Source organism: Lissotriton vulgaris, chromosome 12, assembly GCF_964263255.1.
Source record: "Lissotriton vulgaris chromosome 12, aLisVul1.2, whole genome shotgun sequence".
Classification (NCBI taxonomy): domain Eukaryota; kingdom Metazoa; phylum Chordata; class Amphibia; order Caudata; family Salamandridae; genus Lissotriton; species Lissotriton vulgaris.
This window is the reverse complement of record NC_141700.1, coordinates 722,065,758-722,082,354: the sequence shown is the minus strand read 5'-3', so window position 1 is coordinate 722,082,354 and position 16,597 is coordinate 722,065,758. Positions and strand designations below refer to the sequence as shown.

Below are 16,597 nucleotides of genomic sequence, written 5' to 3'. Positions count from 1 at the left end.
GATGAATGAGAGCTAGAGATATTGCCAAAGAGACTGAGAAAAAGACGGGCAGAGAGCTAGAGGGAGAGAACGTGAAATGGGGCAGGGGAAGACGGACAGACAGAAAATAGAGAGGAAGACAGTAAAATACACAGACCAGACAGACAGCTAAATAGATGAGCTTCATTCAGAGCGATCATGAGTGGGATGGGGCGGTGTGGGCCGGGATGCTCCACCTCTCTCCACCTCTGACGAAGAGATCTCTCGGTAGCTTTGTGCCTTGGGACCTGTGTAATGTGTCTATAACCACTGTAATCGACTCGTCACATTTTTACATGAAGCTTTATGAGTTTGTTACTTTTGATACAAAAACGGGTACAGTCGTTTTACAAAAGTGGTGTAGGTTGGTAAAAATTAGCGAGATTACTGCAGTGCCTTAAAAACTCACATTAAAAACTCTAGTACGTGGCATGAAGTCTGGCTTTTTGGAAATGGCTCCGAAAACGACTTTGAAGGAATGATGTAATGCAACTAGTGAATCTTTCTAAGAAACATCAAGTCTAAATATATAGTTCGCATTAATATTAAAATTGTAAGGTAATTCATAACACTCCCAAATTAGTAAATAAATAAACATACAAAAATTTGTGAAAATAAGCATCTGCATTGGCCGGGAATCGAACCCGGGCCTCCCGCGTGGCAGGCGAGAATTCTACCACTGAACCACCAATGCTTTGATGATAACGGAAGCTCAGAAAAACTGGATTAAGGTGTATTCCTCATGTATGGTTTACATTTACAGATGGTTATATATTTTATGTGCTCAGATTCGAACCAAGCATGAAGCTAAAACAGCAGAGCCCATGTACAATGCAGCACCCTGTTTCATATGAAGAGAGCAGGCAGGATAATCACAGTATTACATGAAGTTTTACACTTGAACCAGTATTTCTTCTTGCTACATGTGCACACCAGAGTGCAGTCAGATGGTGCTCACCTGCTGCAAATACTGAAACACTATATGTAAAGCACCAATGTGTACACAATCCTAACAGAAAGAAAGATCCTATGCTGCATAACACAACAACGGTTCAGAGGGTACCTGCGGTGAATACGATAATCCGAGCCCTATCTGAAGTCATCAAACCTAGCACCATTCTAGAATGCCGATTGCTGAGGGCTGGTAGGGATGCAGGGCAGGGGCTGGAAAATTGCTTTGTTTCTCCACACTGGATGGCACATTCAATGCTTAGGACTGACAAAGGTGACACACCGCGGGTAATGTTTTGTTATATTTTCACTTCGTACCGCTTGCGATGTGCTTGGAAAATCTCTTGTGTTTAAAAAAATGAATCTTAAAAGAGCTTAGAGCCTGCCCATTACTATTATTTGCTTACCATCAGCTGGCTTCCGCGTCACTCTAATTTCCTTGCTTCCTATTGGTCAGCTCCTTCTCCTCACATCTGTTTTCCTCCTGGGCTCCGTGGCTTCATCCTGCAGTGGAGCCAGGACCAACTACTGCTATTGGTGACCAGTATCCCTCCACTGCAAGCTCCTGCAGCCCCTCTCCCTCACCCCCACCTTCCACCTGGGTCTGTGCTGACCACGTCACAGTGGTTTCATTTTTTTGTCTTTGAACCATGTTGTGCAACATGTAAAAGAACAATGACAAACCAAATAGATTTTGCAGAGGCAAAAACAATTGGCTTTGCCAAAGCGTATTTTGTGCTTTGAACAGACAAGAGTTCTCACACACTAGCCAACTATCCATCCATGAGAGGAGGGAGAGATTACATGCAGCAGACTGGGTACATTAATATCTAAAATGGCCCTTACTATGATGACTACAGGTATACTATACAAGTTTACTTTTGACAGCTTCCCCTGACTCACTGAGATTACTTAACCTTAATGTATTAACCCCTCCCATGCTCATGACGGAGCTGCTCCGTCATGAGCATCGGCTGAGCTGTGCTCATGACGGAGCGGTTCCGTCATGGCCTGCCGCCGCGCCTGCGCGGCGCTGATTTCGCGCCTGCACGGCGCGTTCTATTGAGCGGGCGTGGCCATGACGGAACCACTCCGTCACGAGCACAGCTCAACCGCAGCTCGTGACGGAGCGGCTCCGTCACGAGCATGCGAGCGCTGCGGCGGAATCGCCGCTGCAACAAAGGGGTTAAACATAGTGCCTACATCAGAATTAGATCTGGCTTGAGCTGGGACTCGGCCAGCATCAGCAGTGGCTGGCATCTACTGAGTGTAGTGGGATGGGCATGTAGGTGGTGGGAAGTGCACTACAGCTCAAATAAAAACAATAATAAAAAATAAAGTTCACTTACCTTACATAAATGACAGCATCCTCCTCGCAGCACGTGCTCCTCCTGCTGCAGTCTGGTGTTCAGACAAGCTCCAGCCAACTGCATTAACCAATCCCGTCACTTTCTCACCAGCATGAGAGAGATGCCGGGATCGAAAGGAGCGGCCTCTCTCACCGTTCCTGAAGACACTGGAGCTCTGCACTTGCTCTGAGACAGATGTCTTAAGACCGCTGCGTTAGAGCTTTCAAAGTGGCATGTCTGGCTGGCCATCACAAGACGACCAGCCAAAGGGACATGCGCACTTTGAAAAGTCCTCGAGCAGTCCACCCTCTTCCCTGCTGCCGTAACTGTGCAAGCCCCACCCCGTCCTGACCCTCGGTTCGGAACGAGGGCATGAAAAAAAAAATGGTAATAAATTACCTTTATTACTATTTTATTTTTCATCTAGTAGGGGCTTTTGGGGTCATTTTACTTGGCGGGCGACGCTCCTCTGCTCTTACGGAGGAGCCGACCTTGCCCAGCCTCCTTCCACCACCTCAAAATACATTTTATGATAATACTACATTATTTTGTCATTTTTATGCTTGTTTACACTGTCTGGGCATTCGTTGCACCTCATTAGTACCAGTTTAACTCACAAATATAGCAATAGGGAACAGGACGCCAGTCTTTATAATGTGTATTCCACTGCACGGCAACACGCATCCTTGCATTTTTAATAACTTTTGAACCTGTTGAGTTAGAAACAATTTTTGGGGGTTAACATCTGCAGATTAATCAGCAGAATAAGGAATTATGTGGCAAATGTATAATTATGCAAAATAGCCGCTGCCTGCACAATTACATAAAATTCCAGTAATCTTCATTATACATTCAGCTGAGCCAAGCCAAAAATAAAATAACATTGCATAAAGGGTCTTTTAAAGCAACGACATTTCCTGCATCCCATAAAAATCGAAATCGATTTTTTCAGTTTTGGACAAGAAGAAACGAAGGTTTGTAACAGTGCATAAAATGTAAATTATTATGAACAACTTCTGTTTGTAAAACTTGATCGTTTCACTGGTTGGAGTGCGAGACTAGGGGATATAAACTATTGAAATCAGCAATTTATTGCCATATTCTAAATGTATAAATAAAAGATCACCCCACTGCCGTGACATTGCCACCCGCAATGCCGTGACCCGGATTCGAACCGGGGTTGCTGCGGCCACAACGCAGAGTACTAACCACTAAACGATCACGGCAAGCTACTTGGACTCTGACGTCAAGCCCTCTTGAAGGGATAATAACCCTAATCTTGTCACGTGCTTTTTGGTTTCGGTGAATGTTGTATGTGAAAGCACTGGTATTTCGCCTCCTCTTACATTGGCCTATTCTCACTTCTGTACCTGTAAGGTACACAAACCTACCAGACACATCTCTACCAATATGTATTTGCAGAGAACTGACACACCATGATTGCACCTGTCAACTGTGTCCGATGCAGTTCTAAAATGAGAGACCATTTTATATATTGCAATGAACACGAGCTACCGCAGCAAATCACGAGCACAGGAAGGAAGCGAGCGGATTATATCGAAAAAAAGCTCCGGAAGGAGAGGACCACAAATCTATTACTTTTTGAACCGGGAGAGTCGAATTATAGCGCCACATTCGGTGCTTTCTTTGTTAAAAAACATAAGTGCAAATCCCCAAACGTTTTTTTAGGAGGCAGCCACACACATCGGCGATAGTCAAGGCCCACATGGTGGACAATGTCTTCACCAGTAGCTTGGATGCCAGGGGCCCCGGGGCAAACAAGGGAAAAGTCCCCTTTGACTGCCATTGGTTTAGCAACGTACAGAACTTATCTCTGGCCCTGGGCCCCGGTATCATGCACCTGTTGCAGCAATGGTAGCTGCTCCCATGACCTTCAACCTATTGAGGTGGGCAAAGGGGCCCTCCTTCCTCGAGAGGTGTTTGGACAGTACTCTGCTCAAGGAAGTTTAGATAAAATGGTTAAATATTGCACTTTACAGCCCAGTTTTTACTTACATTTGCTAAAAAGAGATACGATGTGAAAGGACACGTACAAAGTTGTCTAGAACTGTATTGGTCCAGTTTAGGTCGGTGGGAACTGGGGAGAAGATCTGAGGGGACGTGAAGAGTGTTTTGTGCCACTGGTGAAAACAAACAAATAGAAATAATCTCTATGACAATGACTAGGGTCGCTGATCAGTTTTCATATTTAGCATGTCATATTTAGCAAAGTTGATATTAACAAAGGTCATATTTAGCAAAATACGACAACTATGAGGAGTCAGCTGAATATGTGTTAATATCCAAGTCCAGAATTTCCACCTAAGTTCTGCACTATTTTGGCTATCCCATTTACTTTTAGCACGTGGCAATTTATAAATGATATAGTCACCAAATGGTTTCACTCTATACAGCCCTGTCATCTGTTAATTTTATCCAAATGAGGAAAAATTGGACTCCAACTCCCACAATGCAATGAGTTGTTAAATGAAGACATAGAACTGGAAAACAATGTCAATGATGCCATATCGACACCCAGTAACGGTGTTATTGGTACTGTTGTCTCGTTTCATGGTGTAGTTCTATACCAGATGTTGGTGATATAACTTGACCAAGAAATTATGACTGCACTGTGATGGGTAAATATTCCAGAAATGTGATAGATTTGTGCTAGAAGTAAGTATGTAAAATCTTAGGGTAAGAGATTCTCAAATTCTGGATAGGTGTTGCGGGTAAAGGAAGTAGAATACTGTGTTTTTATGATATTTTCTTCTTTATTTAGATGTAAGTGAACACAGAAACAGCGACACCCAAAGGGCGGGTGGGCCAAGGGCTTTTTCAAGGCAAGATGTGACAGCTTCTGTATGCAAATATGTCTTGAATTGTAACTGTGTCATTGCTGCGGTATCTGGAGCATCCCGGCACGGAATGCGTGTAATGGTCTCTGCGGTCCGATCATGATGGGTAGTTGTTTTCATCCGGCTGCAACTGGAAATGCACCTTTACTTGCTTTAGAACAGAAACAATATATAACAACAGGGCTCGAGTCGGGGTACCACGCCGGTGGACGGCATCCCCTCACTTATTTTACCGGGGGGGGACGCCATCCCCCCTGTCAAACAGCTCAACTTCACTCTTTGGCCTTTTGGGATGAGGAGCTCGGCACATTTTGTGATGTCACTTCCTGTCGTGATGTCACTATCCGGTGACAGCATCCCCCCACTTCTTTTTTTACGACTTGTGCCCTGTATAACAAGCATTGGCAGGTGGCAATGATTTTGGGTCTGAGTGAGAAAGAAATACACTTACCAGCGGGTGCTGCAACATGAATCATTTTATCTCTAGCGAAATGGGCAGGTCAAAGGTAACCAGGCAAGGTTGGGGAGTAGAAATTGCCCTGAGCTGAACCTCCCCAATCGCTCATGGTACATTGCACCTTCTGCTTGATCCAATATTGTTTCTCATTGTCAGAGGCTCATTCCCATAATAAAAATCAATCGTATAGGTACAGTAGAGAAACAAATTAGTCCGTCCGACATACATAGCAGTTGTTCATGACCGAGCAGCTTTCCTGGCAGCTGAGTCAGCGAGGCCATTCCTCCAGGACACTTCATCATGAGTGCATTGGTGGGCACTGTACTTAAGTACTCCAACTTGTTGGGGTAGCATCAAAGCATGCAGAAAATTCTGTAGATATATATTAACCATTTTTAATAGGGGTTCCAGCAAACTTTAAAAATCCCCTTTGCAACCAGAAAAGTTCAAAGCCAAGCATCACTCAAAATGCATCCTTTGAGTCAGTGTACAGAGTTAAACTATTTTTATCTGCCAGAATACAGACTCAAATAAGTGCAATTAATTCGGCATCTGGTCTAGAGTGAGTAGATAACCAAAATTGGCACTAAGGGCTTGATTAGGATCGCGGTTGTCCCGCATACTCCGGGCCGGCGGAAGCCACCGCCGGCCCGGAGGATGCGGGAAAACCGCTGCGGAGGCACAGAAGACCCACCGCCAAATTAGGATGGCGGTGGGTCTCAAAATCCGCCCGCTGCTTTTCCGCCACAGTCGCCTTCCGACCACGGCGGAGAAGCCCTAACATGACTGGCGGTGTCTGTCAGACACCGCCAGCGATATGAGGATAGCGGAAAACATATGCTTTTCCACAGCGGCTTTTCTGCCGTGGAAAAGCATACAGAGATTGCCTTCGGGGGCCCGTTGCGGGCCCCCTTGGTGACGGGATGGGTGGGGGGTTCACATAGGGGGTACCTATGGTACCCCCCTGCATTTGCGTGGACAAAGCGGCGGGCACCGCGCGGTGCCTGCTGCTTTGTGCACGCAAATGCCGTGCATGCTTTTTTAACATTGCGGCGGGTGCAGCTTGAAGCTGCACCCGCCGCAATGTTAAAGATTGAGGATGTGACCACAACCCTGGCGGTCACATCCTAATCTGCACGGAGGGACCTCCGCAGACCCTGCGGACAGTCCCTCCTACTCTATGGTGGCGGACGGACTCAAAATGACACAAATTGAAACAGGAGAACAAGAGTCACGAAGTTTCAAATTTCTAGTGAAAATAAAGCCAAACGGTACATAGGGGCCGATTATGATAGCGGACAGACCTGAGTCCGTCTGCCACCATAGAGTAGGAGGGACCGTCCGCAGGGTCTGCGGAGGTCTCTCCGTGCAGATTAGGATGTGACCGCCACCCTGGCAGAGTTCCCAAAAACCAGTGGAAGCAGAGTTTTTTCCACGCTCGTGTTTGCCAAGAGTAAATTGGTGAACACGAGTGAGGAAAATCTAACTCAAGACTGCTTCCGAGCAAAATTTCTCAATGTGGGTGGTTGCAGATGGTCGCTACCGCTTGTATTGAGAACCCTTCCATTCGCCGTGAAAAGCTGCCGCTCAAGTAGAACCTCTAATTGAGCAGCAGAAAGAAGTAGCACCATCCTGCACTGCGCGTGGTGCCATTCACATTGATTTTACAGTGCAGAACAAACACTTGGCAGTGAAAATCAGCACGAACTGCGCGAGGTAACACACTCCACCACTCGAGGAGCCCTTCATAGCTTGACAGAGCATTTTTGTTACTTCACGGAGTTCCTTCCACCCAGTCCTACAGAAAAGGGAGAATAAAGAAGCAAGAGGAAGATAGTTAAGCAGTTGCAAAAGCATTAAGAAGGATTGTGAAGAACCAGGTTTTAGAACCCAGCAGAGCCAGGGAAAACGCTCAAAGTCTTCGGATTCCCCTGCCTCGGCAAACAGAGACACAGGGCACTTCTCGATGACGTCAAAGACCAAAGTTTATTGGCTGCAACCAGGAACAGAGATCTACGAAGCACAACACGGGTGGTTCGCTAGAGACTGCACAATTTCAATGAGCGGAGCATGGTCTTTTATGCCAAAAATCACATTCCAAGTAGCATCAGTTACACACAAACTGTCCAATAAGATAATGACTTTTCAAAAGTAGCGCAGAACGACAATCCGATTTTCCGTTGTCCAGCCCACCAGAAATGACCAAGCACATTCCAATATCCTGTCGGATCAGGCCGGACAAACCCATCATAAAACCTTAACCCAATCAGTGATTATGTCGTAAAAGAAGGAGCAGAAACAGATGAGAAGTGAGATAGAAGGGTGGGTGCAGTGTACTGTAAATTTGGCAATGTCCTGCTCTTTGATCTTTATCTGACCAGCTGCTTAACAAGGAACTGGCTCAGTGAGGTCAACCTCGGGCAAGGGAGTCAGTTCGGCCAGGTCACTCAGAAGTCAGCTAAGGTGTACGTGTCCCAAGGACTCGCTCGGCCGCAGTCATCGGCCTGTGTGAGGGCAACCACACAAAATGGCTGCCATACACAAAATGGAACCAGAGGGTTCAAACGAAATCCCTAGATACGTAGTGTTCTCATTGATCGATTAAGACGGAAACACTCGTACACACCGCACTCGTGATTTGCGCTCCACTGATACCAAAATCGTCTTTTTCAGACGACCTTTATTGAACAGGTTCGGAACCACCGGACCTCAGACCCTCAAACTACGGAACTACAATTGAAGGTTGTGGAATCAGCACCTGGCAGCAGCCTTTTTGTTCGACAACACAAATATTGAGCACAGCTAGTGAGGGCTCCAAAAACATCTTCTGAATCTAGAATTCCTCCTTTATTTCTAGGCAAAATGGAGAAGAGGTGGGTGGGAGGTGAAAGAGGGATTTGGCTTTGTGACGGGATTGCTGACTTGCGACTTGGGGAACCAAGTTCAAGTTTCTGTGTCGGCTCAACATCTTGTGACTCTTTGTAAAACACTCAGGGCCAGATTTAGACCATGGGGGACGGATGACTCCATCACAACGGTGATAAATATCCTGTCACCTGAAATATAAATCCCATTAGATCCTATGGGATTTATTATTTTGGTGGACGGGATATCCATCACCATTGTGACAGAGTAACCCGTCAGCCAAGTTCTAAATCAGGCCCTACATTTTCCAAGTGTCTACAAATATGAATGTGCACTTATAATGTAACTGGTGACCATGTAAAGTACACCAATACCCTGGAGTTGGGTTGAGTTTGTGCGATGATAAAAATACAAAAGGAAAAAAATGAAACAGTACCACAAAGCGAGTTGGGCACTAATTCAAGTTAATCAATCTGTGGTTGGTCCATGTGCAAGAGACAGAAAAGGAAGTGATGTAGGGAACACTCTGACCAATTTGGAGGCAGCAAAGAAGAGTGGCAATGATACCAACATGTTAAGCAATGGGCATGCTGCAAGACTTTTATTGCAAACAGTAGCCCACCTCCTACCCAGGACAGCACATGTGCTATCTGCAGTTAGACCTAAAAACACAAGTGCAGTACAAAATGAACCTCAATATGCAGTATATTACCCCTCAAGTACAGAAAGTGTTATGCTCCAAAATGTCCTACATAGGTGTGAATGCTGCTTGAACAGATACGAAAATGTGGACAATCCACTCCAAAATGGATGGAGTAAAAGGGAACTAAGGAGAAGCAAAGGAAAGGCCATGCAAACCCTCATCACACCTACAGAGGGGTAAGCCAAGCTCAATTCAGAAAGGTTACATCCAACACTACTCATGATGTGATGCAGGCTAATTACACCTTAACTTACATCAGATTAGCCTAAAGTAAGTCACACAACAGGAACCAAATGGATTAACACAGAAAGCAATGGAGGCCAAAATTAATATTACCACAAAGAAGGTAGAAACAATGACTAACTTATGAATGATACCGCAGTTCAGCGCCATCCTAAGGATTTTTAGGGCCCCAGGCCTGGCGAAACTTGCGGTCCTCAATTCGGAACAACTTTTCAATTGTTGCACATTATGAGCAAAGTCAAGCCCTCTTACAGCCAAACAATATTTATTATAGGTTAAACTTTTAGCAGATGTATATTACCCATATCACGACGGAAATACTGGCCTTTAGTAATTTTCAGTCCCAAAAAGGAGCACTGTCTCATGAAGATAAATGGAAGTGTGGTAAGAATTATAAATCTAAAATTCCCTTTTGTTAGAACTGGGGGTCTCTTAGTTGACAATGGTATACACCTTTGTCCAAATAGGGACCCTTGCTTCTAGTCAGGGAAAGAGGATTGCACTCCTGGATAACCCCTGCTCACCCCCTTGGTTCCCCCTTGGTAGCTTGGCACGAGCAGACAGGCTTATCTCAGAGGCAGTGTGTTAACAGCAGATTGCGGGAGAGAGACACCACCTCCCCTGCCACACGGGAACAGGAGCCGGAGAAGAGTATGGAGGAGGAATCCTGCTCCACTGCAGGGGGTTCAGTGATGCACATGATCATAATCTGGAAGTCACTGGATGGCAGAACACTGGAAAGTGAGGTGGGTGTCCTAGGTGCCACCACATGCCAGGAGGACAGCAGGGGCAGTGGACAGGTATGCACACTCTGCCTGACACCCATATTATATACCTCCCCGTGTCCCTCTGTGTGCTGAGAGCCTGGCACCCGCTTGGCTCTCCTCCCTTTGACCTTTTGTGTGCAAGCACTCAGTACATGGTAACTCTCCAGGCTCCCCTTCCAGAGGTCCCTCTTATCAGAGATACTGTTTGCTGGCACCCCTATTTCCTCCCACTATGTCTCAGGGCACGCACACTGTGCTTGGCACCTCTTTCGCCCTTCGTCCCTCCACATGCACCACTGTGTGAGCAGAAAGTGCCTGGCATCTCTCTGGATCACCCTCCATAAACTTTTTGCCTTCGCCCTGCACCTGCTGCATGTTTCCGCTGCTGTTTTGGTGTGCACTGAGTTTTATTTCTTTGCACTTTGGTCCGTTCGTCTGCTTTTGCCCAGTATCTGCGGGGTTTGCATGGGGCCAAGTTTTTCTGTGTGACTTCCTGTGTGCACTCTGTATTTGCAATGCGTGTTTGCCTGAGGCCTTAGACCACTGGTTGATAAGCCCCCCAAGGAGTGGCAAGCCTCCCTCAGCCTCCCCAAAGATTGAGTTCTTATATCAGTTACTTTCATATCCTCCATGCGCAGCCTGGGATGAGGGCGAGGAATCTCCACCCGACCCTGAGTACAGCTATGGGTCATGGGAGACTTGACAGATGCCAAGACAAAAGATAAGGGGAAGACCATAGTATATTGAAATGAGTTCATGTAATTTATTATTTATTTCACATATGGACTAGTATACTGTTATATATTTTATATGCATTGTTTTTGAACATGAAATACTAATAAAAAATTATAACACATAAAAAGATAAGGGGAAGAGGTGTGGCGCAGCGGCCGCCGGTCGCAGGTTAGCCCAGCACCATGTGACTCGGGACAATAGCCCGCTTGATCTCTCTGACGACCCCCAGCGCCTTGACACTTGGGGGTAATTGTTTGCGCTTTACAAATACCGGATTATTATCATAAGTAGTAACAGTATATGTTGTAGCACCCTGGATAATGGGCTGCATGGCAAAACACTTTCAAGGTTCCAAAGGCGATACGGATTGGCTATGACAATGCTTGTTTTTGGGGGGTTACATGAGATCTACTAAACATCGAAAGCTGTCACGCTAGACATATAACTGGGCTTCTGCACAATCCCACCATGTGCGCTCCCATGTATTCTCCGCCGGGGGAGGCGTGGCAGATAGAGGTGCTCCTGGAGAACCATGATTTCCACAGACTTCTGTGCTGACTCCAATAGGGTTTTGTAAATCGTCAATCACCAAGGCGAACACATCTTGATGTTTATTAAGCCTCAGAGTGGGAGGGACATAAGTGCCACCCCAAGAAGGCAGAGCAAACAGAGGCAAGGGATGGGAAATAGCGAGAGAGGGAGGAAAAAAGACAGAAACAGAAAAAGAGAGAAAGAACGAAAGAAGCTAGATTCAGAGAAAGAGAAATATGGACACAGAGAGTGAAGGAGAACGACGGAGAGAGAGAGACAAAAAGCAGGAAAGAGGTGACGAGAAGCAGGGAGAGACAGGATGAGAGATAGATAGAGATATTGCCGAAGAGACTGAGAACAAAACGGGCAGAGAGCTAGAGGGAGAGAAGGAGAAACGGGACAGGGGAAGATGAACAGACAGAAAATAGAGAGGCAGACAGTAAAATAGATGAGCTTAATTCAGAGTGATCATGGGTGGGGGTGGGGTGGGTGGGGTGAGGTGGGGTGGCCCGGGATGCCCCACCTCTGACGTAGAGATCTCTCGGAAGCCTAGTCCCTTCGGTCCTCTGTCAAATGCCTGAGCACTGTTACTGAAACATCGCCTAGTTACATAAAGCTTTATGGGTTGGTTACTTTTGTTACAAAAGCGGGTGCAGTCGTGTTAATGAAGGGGCGTAGGCTGTTAAAAATCAGCGAGTTTACTGCAAAGTGCTTTAAAAACTCCCATAAAAAAACTTCAGTACGTGGCATGAAGTGTGGCATTTCGGAAATGGCTCCGAAAACGGCTTTGAGGGAATTATGTAATGCAAGAAACGTATGTCTAAATATATAGTTCACGTTAATATTAAAATTGTAAGGCAATTCACAATACTCCCAAATTAATATACATACAAAAGTGTCTGAAAAAGGCCATCTGCATTGGCCGGGAATCGAACCCGGGCCTCCCGCGTGGCAGGCGAGAATTCTACCACTGAACCACCAATGCTTCGATAGAAATGATGTTTCAGGACATGTAGATTACGATTCACTTCCCAAGGAACGTATACATGTAGAGATGGTTATATATTTCTGTGCTCAGACCCGGGTCAAGCATGAAGCTAACCACAGCAGAGCCCATGCATATTGCAGCATCATGCTTCATATGAAGAGAGCAGACAGGAAACACAGTATTATATAAAGTTTTACAAGTGAACCAGCAATTCTTCATGCTTCAGGTGCACATCAGAGTGCACAGTCCGATGATGTCCACCTGCTGCACATGCTGAAACACTACATGTAAAGCACCAAACCTGCACACAAAGCCAACAGAAAGAAAGATCCAATGCATGCTGCATAACACAGCAAGGGTTCATAGGACACCTGTGGTGAATGACTCCACGATAATCTCAAGCCCTATCTGAAGTCATCAAACGTAGAACCATTCTATAATGCTGAATGCTGAGGGCTTGTAGGGATGCAGGAAAGGGACTAGAGAATGATTTTGTTTCTCCACACTGGATGGCACATTCATAGCTTAGGACTGACAAAAATGACACTCAGCGCGTAACGTGTTCTTATATTTTGACTGCACACCGATTGCAATGTGCTGGGAAATCTCTTGTGTTTAAAAAAAAATATTAAAAGAGCTTAGCGCCTGCCTTTACTTTTATTTGCTCACCATCAGCAGGCTTCCACGTCACTCTCATTTCCTTGCTTCCTATTGGTCAGCTCCTTCTCCTCACATCTGTTTTCCTCCTGGGCTTCGTGGCTTTGTCCTGCCGTGGAGCCAGGACCAAGTACTGCTTTTCGTGACCAGTATTCCTCCACTGAAAGCTCCTGCAGATCTTCTTCTTCACCCCCCACCGTCCACTCGGGTCTGTGCAGGCCGTGTCATATTGCTTTCATGTTTTTTCTTTGAGCCTTGTTTTTCAACATGTAAAAGAACATTGACAAACCCAATAGATTTTGCGGAGGCGAAAACAATTGGCTTTGCCAATGCTTATTTTGTGTTTTGAACAGACAAGAGTTCACACACACTAGACAATTATCCATCCATGAGAGGAGGCGGAGATCACATGCAGGAGACTGGGGTACAATAATATCTAAAATGGCCCTTACTATGATTACTGTAGGTATACTATACAGGTTTACTTTTGACAGGTTCCCCTGACTCACCGAGATTACTTAATCTCAATGTATTAAACCTAGTTCCTACATCAGAATTAGATCTGGCTTGAGCTGGGACCCAGCCAGCATCAGCAGTGGCTGGCATCTACTGAGTGTAGTGGGGTGGGCAAATGGGTGGTGGGAAGTGCACTATTGTGCAAATAAAAAAATTATAAAAAATAAAGTCCACTTACCTTACATGAATGACACAGTATCCTCCTCGCAGCACGTGCTCCTCCTGCTCCAGTCTGGTGTTTACACAAGCCCCAGCCAACTGCATTAACAAATCCCAGCACTTTCTCACCAGCATGAGAGATGTGACAGGATTGGAAGAAGCGGCCTCTCTCACCGCTCCAGAAGACACTGGAGCCCTGCACTTGCTCTGAGTCAGCTTTCTTAAGACAGCTGGGTTAGAGCTTTCAAAGTACATGTCTGGCTGGCCGTCACAAGACGACCAGCCAAAGGGACATTCGCACTTTGAAAAGTGCTCAAGCAGTTCATGTCCCTCCCTGCTGCCGTCACTGTCCAAGCCCTCTCCTGACCCTCGGTTCGGGATGTGGGCATGAAAAATAAAATGATAATAAATTAACTTTATTGCTATTTTATTTTTCATCTAGTAGGGGCTTTTGGGGTAATTTTACTTGGCGGGTGACGCTCCTCCTCTCTAACAGAGGAGCCCCCCTTGCCCAGCATCATCCACTGCCAACAAAATATATTTTATGATAATACTACTTCAGGGTTTTAAGTGGGATGAAAAAACTGGAGGGTCTCTCAATGGGCGTGGCCAGTGTAATTAGGGGTGTGGCTTTAAAACACTTACGCTCAAAATCTGTGTTTAGCATAGTGTGCCGCCCGACTTGTATTTTGCTGTTTCTGTCATTGCATCCAGATATGTGATACAACAAGTAACATCATACCTACAACATGTAAGGACTATTGGCTTTGTCAATGGTTATTAGTTGCATAAGATAAATAAGCTGCAACTATGGCTTGTTACATATAATATTGAAAAAGCTTCCAATTAAAGCCCTGGTGACCCTACCACAATGTTGTTGATCTTGTGTTTCAGAAAGAGAAGGGAAATCCAGAAAGAAAATGGCTCTTTAAAGGATTTCCCTTCCCCCACAACGCTCACCTGGCATGACGTCATGCCGTAACTTCTCCACTAGTGAGAAGTGAGCAGTGTGGGCAGCGCACATCGATGTGCTTGTGTCTCAAAACGGGTCTTTATCAGGCTGTTTTGCGCCCTGGCACTTTTTTCCGGACTTGTCACTGCAGTCCGGAAAAAAAACGGACCACCTGTGCCAGGGATCAAAACAGAGCCCGGTAGAGACCCTTTTCGAGGCCCCTTTTAAAAAACTGCAGGTGCTCAGACCCCTTAAGACCCGGCCCACTTAAAGCAATGTACTGCTCCCTTATTTTGACATTTTTATGCTTGCTTACACTGTCTGGGCATTGGTTGCACCTCATTAGTACCAGTTTAACTCATAAATATAGCAATAGGGAACAGGACGCCAGTCTTTATAATGGGTATTCACACGCATCCTTGCATTTTTAATAACTTTTGAACCTGTTGAGCTAGAAACAATATTTAGGGGTTCAAATTTGCAGATTGATCAGCAGAATAAGGAATTGGCTGGCAAATGTATCATTTTGCAAAAATAGCCACTGCCTGCACAATTGCATAACAAATCAGTAATCCTCATTATACATTCAGCTTTAGCTGAGCTCATACCAAGCCAATAAATAAAATAATATTACAGAAAAGGTATTTTAAAGCAACGACATTTCCTGCATCCCATAAAAAATCGAAATCGTTTTTTTCAGTTTTGGACAAGAAAAAACGATGGCATGTAACAGTATATAAAATGTAAATTATTATGAACAACTGTTAGTAAAACGTGATCGTTTTCACTGGTTGGAGAGTGCGATACTAAGGAATAAAAACTATTTAAAAAAGCAATTTTTTTTACCGTATGCCAAATGTATTTCTAAAAATATCGCCCAACTGCCGTGACATTGCCACCCGCAATGCCGTGACCCGGATTCGAACCGGGGTTGCTGCGGCCACAACGCAGAGTACTAACCACTATACGATCACGGCGAGCTACTTGGGCTCTGACGTAGATCTATCTCGAAGCTCTTATAAGCTAAATCTTGTCACGTGATGTCTGGTAGCCGTGGATGTTGTATGTTGAGGCGCTCGTATTTCGCCTCCTCTTCCACTGGTCTATTTCCACTTCCGTAACCTGTAATGTACACAAACCAGTACCCGACACAGCTCAGCCATCTTGTATTTGCCGAGAACTGACACACCATGACTGCACCTCCTGTTCCGAGTGTCGGATGCGGTTCTAAACGGAGAAACCATTGCATGTTTGTTGCTGCTGTTCAAGAGCAACGAACACGAACTCAGCAGCAAATCACGAGCAGAGGAAGGAAGCGAGAGGATTATATAGAAAAAAAGCTCCAGAGACCATAAATCTATTACTGTTCGAGCTTTAGATAACAGGTTCACAACCTGTCATGGGAGAGATGGGGAACACAGTCAGAGGCGCCGCGCACGATTCAAGAATGAGGAATAACGGGAACAACACGAGTCCTATCTCATCTTACATAAAATACAACAATGGAACCGGGAGAGTCGAATTAAAGCGCCACAAGCAGTGCTTACTTTGTTCCAAAAACATAAGGGCAAATCCCCAAACGTTTTCTTCGGAGGCAGCCACACACTTCCCCGAAAGACAGGACCCACGGTAGTTTGGATGCCAGGGGCCCCGGGGCAAGCAAGGGAAAGGTCCCCTTTGACTGCTGTAGGACAGCAAAATGCAGAAATGAGCAAGGTTCAGTGGGCCCCTCAGGGTCCTGGGCCCCGGTGCCATGCAGCTACTCCCATGACCTTCAACCTATTAAGGTGGGTAAAGGGGCCCTTCTTTCTCAAGTTTTGTTTGGAGGGTACTCTGCTAAAGAAAGTT

The 16,597-nt window shown here is 45.6% G+C and overlaps 3 non-coding genes across 3 annotated transcripts; all 3 read right to left on the bottom strand.

Moving 5' to 3' along the window:
* Positions 1-641: 641 nt before the first annotated feature.
* On the bottom strand, positions 642-712 carry TRNAG-GCC (transfer RNA glycine (anticodon GCC)). Its single transcript has one exon. It is a non-coding gene; the product is annotated as a tRNA-Gly (tRNA).
* Positions 713-12,391: 11,679 nt separating this feature from the next.
* TRNAG-GCC (transfer RNA glycine (anticodon GCC)) lies at positions 12,392-12,462 on the bottom strand. Its single transcript has one exon. It is a non-coding gene; the product is annotated as a tRNA-Gly (tRNA).
* A 3,192-nt stretch (positions 12,463-15,654) lies between these two features.
* On the bottom strand, positions 15,655-15,726 carry TRNAH-GUG (transfer RNA histidin (anticodon GUG)). The gene has a single exon. It is a non-coding gene; the product is annotated as a tRNA-His (tRNA).
* Between the last annotated feature and the right edge of the window lie 871 nt (positions 15,727-16,597).